Below are 14,673 nucleotides of genomic sequence, written 5' to 3'. Positions count from 1 at the left end.
GAGTTTGGCCATACGCAGATGACGCCGGAGGGACTCGGCGGGCACTCGGCCCGTCGAGCGGGCAGAATCGCCATGGGGGCCCTATCAACGGCCCGAATAGCGCCGTAGCGACCCCGTCGGAGTGGCGTGGTGGGATTTGCATGCCCAACAACCCCCCGGTGATTCCCCGACCTGGCGTAAGCTCGGAGAATCCCGGCGCAGGACTGTGGGACTGAAGCGTAGCCAGAGACTGAGGGCCAGATTTTCAAATAATGGAGGCTGCAAACTCTCACACTTCATTTAAATATAATATCCACAAATTCAAAGAGGATGAAAAATTTACAAGTGGCCTTGGAGTGACTAAAAATGTTGTTGGTACTCTACACAATACTCTCAGTCCAGAATTCCTGTGGCGCAGGGGAGGACTTCTGTGAAGACAAGTCTGAAACAAAGCACACAGCTTGTGTTTGTTATGTTGTTGGCCTGGAGCTTCCACATCAGCGATCTAATCAGAGTTCTTCCCCATCAGATCCATTGGTCATCCTGTGGGAGCCATTGCTCAGGAACCGACATTGCATTGGGATTGATTCCAGTGACGTGTAGCTGGTGGAGAGGAGAGCCCTAGCAACCAAGATAACTTGAGGGAGTGATGTATTGGATGCCAGCAGAGAGACCAATGTTCTTTTTCACTGAAAAGGAAATTAAATTACTTGCACCTTTAAACAAATGGCAGAATTTTAATGGGACAACAGCAGCTCATCTCACACTGCGGGAAACCTTTAAATTGTAATAATTTTCTGAAGCACATGGGCATGTTTTAAATGTTCTTATCTATCAAATAATATTTAATTTGCTAATAAACTGACCAGTGTACTGTGATGAAACTAGTAAATGGTTCAGCATAATTTTGAAATCAGGGTACTCAGGTTGTAGACTGAATGGTGGTTAGAAAAGAAAACTTTTGTAATAAATCCATTTTCAGTTGGATGAATGAAAGTTATCAGGTTATCATTCTTAACTACAACAATGTTCTTTAAAAAATGCAAAATGAGATTATGTTCTATTTTGCCACCAGATTGAGCTGGTTTAGGGAGATTTTAAGACTGTGATTATGCAAATACATTTTAGTGGAAAGTTGAAATTTAAACAAACCAACACAAAATCTGGGTGCATTTTGAGTACAATTTCTCAATTTAAAATTTAAAAATTAATTTATATTGTACTTTTACTTTCTGTCTCTTTTCACTTTCTTATATTAATCTTAGGACGTCTTGTGGCACAGTAGGCAGTGTCCCTACCTCTGAGCCAGAAAATCTAGCATTTGATGGCCACAGAAGATGTATTCATAATGTGGACATACAGGTTGATTGTCAACCTGCAAATCTTTCCATCACACCCCCACCCCCCCCCCCCCCCCCCCCCCACCCCAAGGTGGCATGATGATGCAGTGGACAATAATAATAATAATGGCTTATTATCACGAGTAGGCTTCAATGAAGTTACTGTGAAAAGCCCCTAGTCGCCACATTCCGGCGCCTGTTCGGGGAGGCCAGTATGGGAAGTAAACCCGCACTGCTGCCTTGTTCTGCATTACAAACCAGCTGTCTAGCCCATGGTGCTAAACCAGGATAGCACTGCTGCCTCACAGTCCTGAGGACCCGGGTTCGATCCCAGCCTGGGTCACTGTCTGTGGAGTTTGTACATTCTCCCTGTGTCTGCGTGGGTCTCACTCCCACAACCCAGAGATGTGCAGGGTAGGTGGATTGGCCATGCTAAATTGCCCCTTAATTGTAAAAAAAAATGAATATTCTCCCAACACCACCGAAGAATGCAATACCTTTAGCACATTGCCACCACTGGCATTTTTAAGATACATTCCCTTTAGATGCAGAGTGAATCATTGCAAGCAATTCCTTAAGGTTCAGGTCCTTAGATCTGACCGACGTGTCAGATTTGCTCGTGAGAGCAATAGGGAGTAATTTTGAACTCCTGCCAGCAGCCAGGACTCATAAATAATGTGCAACTTCCTTTCTCTGCAATCTTAGTAACCCACTGTCTGTGGAGTAGACAGTGGGTTGCTTTAATTACAGATTGGAAGATTATTTTAGTCTTGTTTTATATTGAGAAATTTTGAGAAAGAATCACGTACTGGTTTTAGCATGCCCAATCACTTCAACCCAATGTTGGAAGCATTTTCCTTAAAATTATTAGGCATATTTAAATAAGGTAATATTCATGTTGAAACATCAAATGTTCTACTTTCCATCATTATTACCTCATTAATGGCAGTTATAAATAAGAACTGGAAAAGAAAAACATTCAGTAGTTAGAAAGAAAAGAAGAAAAACTGGGATTAATATAGTGCCTTTCACAACCATAGGTCATCCCAAAGTGCTTTACAGCTATTAAAGTACTTTTGAAGTGTAGACACTTTGTAACATGGGGAACGTGCCAATCAATTTTTGCACAGCAAAATGTAATAAACATAAATGTGATGACTAATAATCTCTTTTTGTGGTGTTGATTGAGGAATAAATATTAGACAGGACTCCAAGATAACTCCCCTGCTCTTCTTCAATATAGTGCCATAGAATTTACAGTGCAGAAGAAGGCCATTCAGCCCATCGAGTCGGCACCGGCCCTTGGAAAGAGCACCTTACCTAAGCCCACTTCTCCACCCTCTCCCCGTAACTCAGTAACCCCACACAACCTTTCGCTTGGACACAAAGGCCAATTTAGCACGGCCAATCCAGCTAACCTGCAGATCTTTGGACTGTGGGAGGAAACCGGAGCACCTGGAAGAAACCTGCGCAGACACGGGGAGAATGTGCAGACACCGCACAGACAGTGACCCAAGTCGAGAATCGAACCTGGGACCCTGGAGCTGTGAAGCAACTGTGCTAACCACTGTGCTACCGTGCTGCCCTCTCTATATGTGCCACCATCGGGATCTATTACATTCACCCATCAGCGCAGATGGGGCCTCAGTTTAGTATCTCATCCAAAGATGGCACCTCTGACAAGTCAGCATTCCCTCGGCACTCTACTGGAGACTCAGCCTTGATTTTTGTGCTCAAGTCATGGAATGAAACTTTGAATCCCCAATCTTCTGACTCAGAGGCAAGAGTGCAGACCACTTAGTCCTTGCTGGACAATGAAGACATTTGACAGTTTATTCACAGTTGATTCCCGGCTTGGGTCACTGTCTGAGCGGAGTCTGCATGTTCTCCCCGTGTCTGCATGGGTTTCCTCCGGGTGCTCCGGTTTCCTCCCACAAGCCCCGAAATACTTGCTGTTGGTGAATTGGACATTCTGAATTATCTCTCTGTGTACCTGAACAGGTGCTGGAATGTGGTGATGAGGGGCTTTTCACAGTAACTTCATTGCAGTGTAAATGTAAGCCTACTTGTGAGCCTAATTTAGATTATTATTATTAGTGGACGTATTATGATTTAGTTAGCTCTGTGATTTGGCAATCTATTAGTCATGCCCCCTCCAAAAGGTGGATCACTTCTGTTTTATGTTATTTATTTTCCTTGGGCCGGTTGTCGACCTGGGGGCAAAGCAGTGCCCCCCCCGCCCCCCCGCCCCCCCCCGCCGATATCATCAATGCTTCAAGCTCAGAGGGAGGTAGACACTGCCCGGCTTCCAGTGCCACAGCCAGCGCAGGGCTGGAGCTGCCGATGACGTCATGCGCGGGAGGTTCTCCCGTCACCTGGGCGACGTTGGAACCTGGCAACCCGCTTAGCAACAGCCGCCGGGGACAACGTGGGGGGTGGGAGGTGGATACCCGGATATACACAGCGAGTGGGAGCAGCGGCCATGGCCGGGAGGTGAGTTAGACGTTGTCGCTTCTCTTGCGGGGCGGGTGGGTGAGTGAGTGTCGGCGATAAATCCTCACGGAACAGGGCCTGGCTGTGTGGGAGCGGCAGTACCGGAGGCGGCCGTGGCTTTGATTCGCGGCCCAGGCCCCCCTCTCTTGTGTTGTTCCCCCGGCCTTTTGTGCCCGGACCTCTGGAAGGAGGGAATTTGAACCGGCGGGGTTGTCTTCTGCAGCCGCTGAGCGCTGGGCAGTGGAAATGATGCTATGATTCGATTTGCCCAGTTGTGCATGATTTGGGATTCCAGTAACCGAGTATTTCAGCCGAAGGATTTCTCTGCTTCACTGGGTAAGGAAACAGTGATCCAGGATTTTCACTGTGATGTTGGCGAAAGAACTGCGGCCTCTTTAAATGTCCAACACTTCGATGAGAAAACTTCTCATTGTTTGTTTGGGGGTGGGGGAGAAATCCCAGATCCCAAAATAAAAACCATATCTATGGATGTCATCCGGTTCTTTTTGACGATCCTCGCGGGACACAAGTTTATTTGCATTAATTATATAATTTCTGGAAGTGCCTCTTCAGCGACTACTTGCTTTCCACCTTTTCTGCTCCTTCTTGACTTGTCTCCTGCAAACGGGTTGCAAATGATTTGACAACATTTGGCGTTGTATTTTGTGAAACAAAGATTTGTCTGAAGCGAAGCTGCGACTTCTCTGTAGAAGATGCAACGGCACAGAAACAGGGCATTTAGTTTAACGACCCCGCCAGTGCTCGTGTTTACATCTAATTTCTATTCTCTTTCCATTCTATCCACCTCTCGTGTATTATCTTTGCCTTTCAGCATATTTATTTAAAATTTTTCTATCATTTATTTGTCTCATTTCCTTTTTTCTAAGCACCCAAGCTCAAGTTGCTCAACCACTTCTTATGGCAAAGCGTTCCACTTAGTAAAACATTTTCTCCCAACATCCCTCTTGGATCCATTCCTAGCTATCCTGTATTTATGGCTCCCAGTTTTGGATTCACCCCGTACCTGCAAGTCATATTTTTTCCAAGAAAATCGCAAACCAATTAAATCTCCTTTAATCACTAATCTTAGTTCTGGTACCGTCCTTGTAATTGCAGTTTATAGTATCTCCAGTGTTCTCTGTCTTTTTTATCGGATGCTGATCAGAACTGTGCACTCTTCACTCTTGAGTGGAGCTTAACCAGGGACCAAATTTAACATAACGTCACTACCTTTGAATTCTATACCCCAGAAATAAATCCCTGTGCTTTGTTAGCACATTATTATGCTGATTTACTTGAGTGCACTTCTGATATTCATTAGTGGGCCAGGTGTTATTGGAAGAGGGCATCTTGTAGCATACCCCACCTGTTAAACTTTTTCCCCTCACCGGTCAGTTGAAAATCTTTTATGCACTGAAAGTGAGAGCTGATATTGGTTTGGGAAGAGCAGTGGTGAAGGACAGGACCAGCATGATGTAACTCTTCAACCATTGAGATTTAAGGATTAAGACAGAAAAAGAGGAATGAGCGAGAAAGAGGGTGAATTAGGGTGGATTAATGAGTCAAATTGGGTGAGAAATAAAATAAGGGAGGAGGCTGTATTTAAAGAACAAGTATGGAAAAAATATTAAAAATCTCAATTAAAACCAACAATTGAATGAATACCTGTTGGAATGAGATCCCACAATTTAAATTGCTTGCTCCCTTTTTGGGCTGGTGAGTTTGGTTGGCATTGCGGGGACATAATAGTATAATCTTTTAATGAGGAGATTTAATTACTTTTCCTAACTTGCTGAAACATATTTAGTGAGAAATTAATGTGCGAATAGAGCAAGTTCATGAAACTCACTGGGAGGTTGAGGGCGAGTGCCATTTTCGCAAGACTAATGGCGAAGTGATGGACATTGTCCACCAACATCTGACATTCTGCAATTCTCCTTTTACACAAAGTGCTAGATCATTTATCCATTAATAATGGTGAATGCCATTAAACGCACTGTTACTTTGGCAGCAACTCTAGGCTGTTGTTGATTGAATATTTTTAATATAGTTTAATTCCTTATTTCAGATCTCCTGAGAACTATGATTCCAAGCCGAGGTTCACTGCAATATGAGAGTGCATTCTTTTTGCCACAGTTTTGGCCAACTGGCGCCTCTGAAACTACATGTGGCTCCTTTGTGGCTAAAATGTGGCCCATTGACTACTATACATAGTTTGCTTCTGTGCTGGAACTATGTTTAGTTCTTTTGTCCTTTGTAATCAATACTGATGTAAGAGGTGAAGAATAAGAAAGGATGCACACCACAAAATAAAATCACTTCCTTCCATTTCAAGTTTATCAATATACAGTATTTGCCATTAATATTAAGATATTAACATTTGCTGTACATTATTAATAACTAAATTACAAAATTAATTGTGAAGCACACTTTTAGACATTACAAGAATGGATTAAGTTGTTATGTATGCGTGTTCTCTTTTTAAAAATAAATTATTTTGTGCTCACTGATATACTGTGACTTCAGTTAAGCAATGCTTCAATTTTAAAATTGGCTTTCTTATTTTCAAATCTCTTCATGGCTTCACCCCATTCCTATCTTTGTAATCTTCTGCATTCCTATAACCCTCCAAGATATCTGTTGTTTCAATTCTCGCCTCTTGTTTGCCCCCAAATTTAATTGCTAAGTTGTTAGCAACCGTACTTTCAATTGCTGAGGCTCTAAACGCTGGCATTCTCTACCTAAACTCCTCTGCTTCTCTAACTCTTTCCTTTAAGACTATCCTTAAAACCTATCCCTTTGACCAAGCTTTCGGGCAGCTGGTGTTCTCATTTTTTGCCCCATTATCTGTCTTTTGGACAAGGCGTGAAACAGAGACACCTTCTGCTGTCTCAGGTGAATAAAAGAGCTCCCATGGCACTATATCGAAGAAGAATAGTGTAGTCTCACCTTGGTGTTCAACTGAATTATGTTGATTTAGGGATTCATTCAGCAGAACGGGCTATCTGACCATTGTTGCTTTTTGTGGGTGTTTTCTGTGCTCAAACTGGCTACTGCATACCTTGCGTTAGAATAGTGACTACCCTTCGAAAGGGCTTCTTTATCTGATGTCCTGAGGTCATGAAAGGTGATACATAAACTCAGACTTTTTTTTTGTGGTTCAGAAACAGAATTTGTTTGATAACACTCCTGTGAAACACCTTTGGATGATTTATTATGTTCAAAAAGCTATATAAATGCAGTTTGTCATATAAGAACCTGTGTGCACAACACACCAATAATACAAAGGAATTTTAATTTTAGGAAATATACAATAAATTTGTGAAGGACATACTTAACTTTTGGTTGGCAAATTAATGCCATTGTAACATTTTACTTTTAAGTTGATTCTATTCTTGGGTGATGAAAAGATTGATAATATGACTTTTTGATTCAATGTCCATTGTATAGTTACAGAAATGTGTTGCTTAAGTTTGGAATACCAAATGTTTCCAATTTGCGATCAGAGAGATCAATGGTTCCATTTTTCTTTAACCTTTGTTCAAAATTTCAGTATGTCGGTTGTCCATGTTTGTAAAAACACTTTTTAAAATAATTTTTATGTAATTCTCAGGATTAAATAATTTTTATGTAATTCTCAGGATGAGCGTTGTTCTCGAAAATTATGCAGGCAGAAACTACCTGTCAGCTCTTTTAGGCTGAAAAGGTATATAGCCTTATCTGATATATGTAGAATAACTCAGTGGAAAATCTATGTTGTTTTAAGTGGCGAGGAGTAAATTGATCCCCATTTTCTTAGTCTTGTGGATGTGAAAGATACCATGACACTACATGAAGAAGCCAGGGGAGTTCTGTGTCCTCATCAATTTTCTTCTCTCAAACATCCCCAGTTAAACCAGATTATCTAATTATTTTAACTCCATATAATGCATACAACTATATGTTTACAGCTTAGCATCTGCATTTGGCTACATAACAATTAAAAAGTCACCATCGTCTCTGAGGATCATGGGCTGCACTCTCCAACATTCAAGAAGCTTGACACCATCCAGAGCTGACTGGTGGCAATTTAACCTGAGGATCACCACATTGGGCAAGGGGCAAGGTTGAGAAGGTGGGGCCTTCATAAAGAACCTCAGCCAGTACGGGAATTTAACCCATGCTGTTGGTGTCGCTCTGCACCACAAACCAACCTTCCAGCCAACTGAGTTTTGGCACAGCTTGAGGATCTGAAAAACACTGTATATCCACACTGTAGCATCATACAGGATTAGAAAATAATGGGAAATGGCGTAAAGAAAAAGTGAAGAGCAGCTCAAAGAAAAATTTTGAATGTTGACACTTGAAAAATAACAAAGTAATTTGTAGGTGTGGCACCTACAACTGGCTGTGCTGAACTAGGCCCAATTCAATCACTGACTGATTACAAGAAGTCAGATAACTAAATGCAATATAACAGAAATTGGATGCAAGGTCTCAAGGTAACTGGTTATTTTCCCCCTATCACCGCTAAGAGGAAGTTTCACTCAACATGAGATCAAGGTAACATTTGACCGAGTTGGGCATTAAGGAGCCCGAGCAAAACTAGAATCATGGGAATCTGAGAAATTCTCCATAGGAGACAAAAACAGCAGAAAAGAAAGTTCAATCATCTCAGTTCCAGGACATCACTGGAGGAGTTCCTCAGGATAGGGTCCTCTGCCTAGCTATCTTCAGCTGCTTCATCAATGACTGTCCTTCCATCATAAAGCCAGAAGACGGGTTGGTTGCATATGGTTGTACAATGTTTAGTACCATTCGTGATTCCTCAAAACACTGAAACAGTCCATGCCCAAATGCAGCAAGACCTGGACAATATTCAGGCTTAGGCTAACAATTGGGAAGTAACATTGGCACCACACAAATGCCAGGCAATGACCATCTCCAACAAGAGAGAATTTAACATTTGACATTCCGTTGCCAATGATGAATCCCATTATCAACACCCTGGATGTTACCATTGACGAGAAACTGAACTGGACTAGCCATGTAGATGCTGTGACAAGAGGAGCAGGTCAGAGACCAGGAGTTCTGCAGTGAATAGCTCACCTCCTGTCTCCCCAGAACCTGTCCATCATCTACAAAGCACAGGTGTGATGGAATACTCTCCACATGCCTGGATGAATGCAGCTCCAACAACACTCCAGAAGCTTGACACCATCCAGGGCAAAGCAGCCCACTTGATTGGCACCCCATCCACAAACATTCACTTCCTCCATCACCAATTACAGTGGCAGAAGTGTGTATCATATGCAAGATACACTGCAGGAACTCACCAAGACTCTTTCGGCAGCATCATCCAAACTCCCAACCACTATCATTTTGTAAGACAAGGGCAGGAGGCACAAGGGGACCCCACCCCATGGAGATTCTGCTGCAAGCCATTCACCATCCTGACTTGGAAATATATTGCAGTTCCTTCACTGTCGCTGGGTCAAAATCCTGGAACTCCGTCCCTAACAGCACTGTGGGCATTCCTACACCACATGGACTGCAACAGTTTAAGAAGGCAGTCCATGACCACCTTCCTGAGAGCAGTTAGGCATGGTCTAGTCCATGATATCCACTTTCCATGTTTGAATTTTAAAAAATGCTTTGCCTGATAGAGCAACGTGTGCTGAGGCAAATGCTGCCTTTCGTCTTCTCCCTCCCCTTTTTTTTTTTTTAAATTTAGATTACCCAATTATTTTTTCCAATTAAGGGGCAATTTAGCGTGGCCAATCCACCTACTCTGCACATTTTTGGGTTGTGAGGGCGAAACCCACGCAGACACGGGGAGAATGTGCAAACTCCACACGGACAGTGACCCAGAGCCGGGATCGAACCTGGGACCTCAGCGCCGTGAAGCGGTTGTGCTAACCACTAGGCCACCGTGCTGCCCCGTCCCTCCCCTTTTTTGCTCTTTATTTCCCATTGCTCTTTACCTTCTCTTCTGGCTTTCCCCTTCTACTTCGCTTCCCTATTTAGAATTGTAGAATCCCTACAGTGCAGAAGGAGACCATTCGGCCTATCCAGTCTGCACCCATCCTCTGAAAGAGCATCCTACCTCGGGCCACTCCCTGCACTATCCCCGTAACTCCACCTAAACTTCTTCCTTTTCTTCGCCCCTCCCGCCCCATTTCCTTTCTGAGAAGTCTAATAACATGAAACGCCATGTTTATTAATTAATTGTGCGAAAAGTAATGTTCTCTGATCTGAATTAAACAGAGCCACAGTTCTGATTTATTTGATAAAGTTTGTTCTGTATTTTTACGGGAAATGAAATGTATAACTTCACTTGAAAAAAAATGATTAGGCTAATTTTTTCAAAAGTCCTAACGTATGTAATGGTAAAATATGAATGGAGTGAAATAATTCTTCACTTTTACCAATATATAACTTTAATTTAAATTCATATTTATATTTGTCTGTTAAGAAAGGTGAAACCTGGTTTTAGTTTCATTTAGAGAGTTGTTTTGTACACTGGGGACTGGGAAGTCTGGAATCCTGTTTGAATACATGCATGTTTAATGAGGTTTTTCAACTCTTGAGGTGAAGAGATGGGATACCAAGGGATGAATAGTTTAGTGCAGTTAAAATACATTTTATTGTTTTTATTGCAATTTTTGGGTGTTTCGGGGAGAGATACCAACTGGAGGAAATCATCCAGTTGAATGCTCAAGAGGTCTGCTGGAAGAAACTTGCTTGAAGCTGATCAAGAAAACTTGGTGTTGCGATATGGTGAATATTCACTGGGGTTCTGTGTCTTTAAGGGTTGTTGGGATAAAAGGAATAACGCGAGCGTAAATCATCTTTTGGTATCTATTGAAATATTTCCAACCCTTTTGTCTAGTGTAATATAGTTAATTGTTTCTTTTTAATAAACATTTCATTCTTTGCATTTAAAGTACCCCGGCAGACTTTAGTAAAATGTGTTCAGTAACTGATATCCGCCACTAAGCTCAGTTGGCTAGACAGCTGATTCCTGATGCAGCTGTGGGTTCAATTCCCATACTGGCTGATGTTATTCTCATCCCGCCTTCTCAACCTTGACTCTTGCCTGTACTGTGGTGGTCCTCCAGTTAAATCGCCACCAGTCAGCTCTCCCCCTCATCTGGGATGATAGAGACTTCACCTTTTACTATTCAAATCTTCAGCTGCTCCACAATCAGAAGGAGCATTAGAAAGATGCCATCAAAAAGACTGATTACAGCTAATTGTCAGGAATGGCTTAACGATTGGGATAAATCCCAATTTTTACTATTGGCTGCCAGGGATGCCATAATGAGTCCACAGGATTTGGTCATTTTGAACTGATGTGTGGGTAGGAGGTGAGATGACCGCTTAAATTAATTTTTAAAAATCATAAACCAAAGTTCAAAGACTACACTTTTTGACCTATGTGTTAAATTTCCAGGAAAGATTAATTGAAGCTTGTGAGTTGACCAAAGAGCATTTGAAAATCGCTCAACGTACAATGGGAGCGAGAGCAGATAGGAAGTTTAAAGTTTTGTTGCTGGAGGCAAGGTGTTGGTGTTGTTCCTTGTCTTTGGTGAATCATTGTAAGCGAGGTTCACTAGACCTTATCAATTCAAAAAGAAGCTCAATGATGTAAATGATATAGTGAGTACACCAGACAGGAGGAAATGTCAGTGAGTATTATAGTAAAGTGATATGGTAAAGTGATATTATGACCGGAAAGGTAATCAGGAGAGGAGCATGTTTACAGTAGTGAAAGGAGTGAAAGAAAACTGTCTAGTGGTTGGAGAATGAATCGGAAATCAAATTCGAAAGTTGACCCTCCAGTGATTGGATTGGAAAACACTGAGGTACTTAAAAATTTAGATGTGATATGCTATGTTCCAGAAAGCTGTTGAGGTGATTTATGAAAGCTATTACAAACTCCTAAATTGATTTGTGTGAATAGGCCAGGGAAAACATCTTTGGCCATACATCATAATATGAGAGACACGTCGCCCATAAAGCAATACCCTTACAGACTCAATCCAGAGAAGTTAAGCCCAACCGAGGGAAGAGATCATGTTTATGATCAAAATTGACATTATTGAGCCCCTGCGTCACAGTAGCTGGAGTTCCCCTATTTTAGTGGTATCAAAACTAGATGAGTTGTGTAGATTATTGCCAAGTTAATGCATAACAAAGGAAGGTGCATAAGGGAAATAAGGGAGAGTATCAAATTGAAGGAAAAAGCATACAAAGTGGCAAAGATTAGTGGGAGACTAGAGGACTGGGAAATCTTTAGGGGCAACAGAAAGCTATTAAAAAAAGTTATAAAGAAGAGTAAGATAGATTATGAGAGTAAACTTGCTCAGAATATAAAACAGATAGATAGTAAAAGTTTCTACAAATATATAAAACAAAAAAAGAGTGGCTAAGGTAAATATTGGTCCTTTAGAGGATGAGAAGGGAGATTTAATAATGGGAGATGAGGGAATGGCTGAGGAACTGAACAGGTTTTTTGGGTCGGTCTTCACAGTGGAAGACACAAATAACATGCCAGTGACTGATAGAAATTAGGCTATGACAGGTGAGGACCTTGAGATGATTGCTGTCACTAAGGAGGTAGTGATGGGCAAGCTCATGGGGCTAAAGGTAGACAAGTCTCCTGCCCCTGATGGAATGCATCCCAGAGTGCTAAAAGAGATGGCTAGGGAAATTACAAATGCACTAATGATAATTTACCAAAATTTACTAGACTCTGCTGTGGTCCTGGCGGATTGAAAATTAGCAAACGTGACATCACTGTTTAAAAAAAGGAGGTAGGCAGAAAGCGGGTAATTATAGGCCAGTGAGCTTAACTTCGGTAGTAGGGAAGATGCTGGAATCTATCATCAAGGAATCTGGATGGAAATTGTCCCATTGTGCAGATGCAGCATGGGTTCATAAAGGGCAGGTCGTGCCTAACTAATTTAGTGGAATTATTTGAGGACATTACCAGTGCGGTAGATAATGGGGAGCCAATGGATGTGGTATATCTGGATTTCCAGAAAACCTTTGACAAGGTGCCACACAAAAGGTTGCTGCATAAGATAAAGATGCATGGCATTAAGGGTAAAGTAGTAGCTTGGATAGAGGATTGGTTAATTCATAGAAAGCAAAGAGTGGGGATTAATGGGTGTTTCTCTGGTTGGCAATCAGTAGCTGGTGGTGCCCCTCAGGGATCAGTGTTGTGCCCACAATTGTTCACAATTTACACAGATGATTTGGAGTTGGGGACCAAGTGCAATGTGTCCAAGTTTGCAGACGACACTAAGATGAGTGGTAAAGCAAAAAGTGCAGAGGATACCGGAAGTCTGCAGAAGGATTTGGATAGGTTAAGTGAATGGACTAGGGTCTGGCAAATGGAATACAATGTTGACAAATGTGAGGTTATCCATTTTGGTAGGAATAACAGCAACTGGGATTATTATTTAAATGATAAAATATTAAAACATGCTGCTGTGCAGAGAGACATGGGTCCGCTAGTGCATGAGTCGCAAATGTTGGTTTACAGGTGCAACAGGTGATTAAGAAGGCAAATGGAATTTTGTCCTTCATTGCTAGAGGGATAGGGTTCAGGACTAGGGAGGTTATGCTGCAATTGTATAAGGTGTTAGTAAGGCCACACCTGGAGTATTGTGTTCAGTTTTGGTCTCCTTACCTGAGAAAGGACGTACTGGCGCTGGAGGGTGTGCAGAGGAGATTCACTAGGTTAATCCCAGAGCTGAAGGGGTTGGATTACGAGGAGAGGTTGAGTGGACTGTACACGTTGGAATTTAGAAGGATGAGGGAGGATCTTATAGAAACATATAAAATTATGAAGGGAATAGATACGATAGATGTGGGCAGGTTGTTTCCACTGGTGGGTGAAAGCAGAACTAGGGGGCATAGCCTCAAAATAAGCAGAAGTAGATTTAGGACTGAGTTTAGGAGGAATTTCTTCACCCAAAGGGTTGTGAATCTATGGAATTTGTTGCCCAGTGAAGCAGTTGAATCTCCTTCATGAAATGTTTTTAAGATAAAGATAGTTTTATGAAGGGTTATGGTGTTCGGGCTGGAAAGTGGAGCTGAGTCCACAAAAGATCAGCCATGATCTCATTGAATGGCGGAGCAGGCTCGAGGGGCCAGATGGCCTACTCCTGCTCCTAGTTCTTGTGTTCTTAATATCCCATGATTAGAAGACAGTATTGAGAAGATTGGACAAGCAAGGTTTGTTATGAAATGTGATTTTTGAAGGTATATTGGCAAGTTTCATTGACCGATACAAACAAAGAAATGTCAGCTTTTGTAACCCTGCATGGACTTTATCGATGTGAAGTTATTTCTTTTGGAATGAAATATGCACCAGATACTTTTCAAAATTCAAGCAACAAGATCATTGAAGGTATATGCTGTATGTATGGAAGTTGTGGTTGTGTTCAGCCAAACCTGGGAGGAACATTTACAACACTTGAATAAATTATTTAATCAGTTACAAAGAGCCAGTTTGGTCATAAACTTGGCAAATTGGTAATTTACCAAAGCAAATGTAACTTATTTGGCCACATTGTGGAACAAAGCCAAGAAGCACCTAGGGAAGCAAGTGAGGATAATCTTGGATTTTCTGATGTCTAAACCAAGAAGAGATTTTGTGCATTCTAAGCATGGGTAGATTCTATTGGAAGTTTGTTTTGAATTTCAGCATTAGTGGTTCCCCGCACAAGCTTGTTAAAGAAAGGCAAGAAGTTTGATTGACCAAAGGAGTGTCCAAGTGTCTTTGACAGCTTGAGAGCTGCACTGTCTGCTGCACCGGTTTTAGCAGCACTTAATGACGCTGAGTCATTTCATGTCCAGTATTGACATC

The 14,673-nt window shown here is 41.9% G+C and overlaps 1 protein-coding gene across 5 annotated transcripts in view; it reads left to right on the top strand.

Moving 5' to 3' along the window:
* The first annotated feature begins 3,663 nt into the window (after positions 1-3,663).
* The window catches only part of arl13b (ADP-ribosylation factor-like 13b), a 123,479-nt gene continuing 112,469 nt past the window's right edge, over positions 3,664-14,673 (top strand). For 4 of the 5 annotated variants that reach the window (XM_038802187.1, XM_038802189.1, XM_038802188.1 and 1 more), the window contains exon 1: positions 3,664-3,812. The gene's annotated coding sequence lies outside the window, so the exon portion shown is untranslated. Of the gene's footprint in view, positions 3,813-3,866; positions 4,149-14,673 lie in introns of those variants that run through there. The other variant, XM_038802185.1, reaches the window with a different exon arrangement.

Source organism: Scyliorhinus canicula, chromosome 7 (genome assembly GCF_902713615.1).
Source record: "Scyliorhinus canicula chromosome 7, sScyCan1.1, whole genome shotgun sequence".
Classification (NCBI taxonomy): domain Eukaryota; kingdom Metazoa; phylum Chordata; class Chondrichthyes; order Carcharhiniformes; family Scyliorhinidae; genus Scyliorhinus; species Scyliorhinus canicula.
The sequence above is the reverse complement of the archived record's forward strand: the minus strand, read 5'-3'. Positions and strand labels throughout refer to the sequence as shown.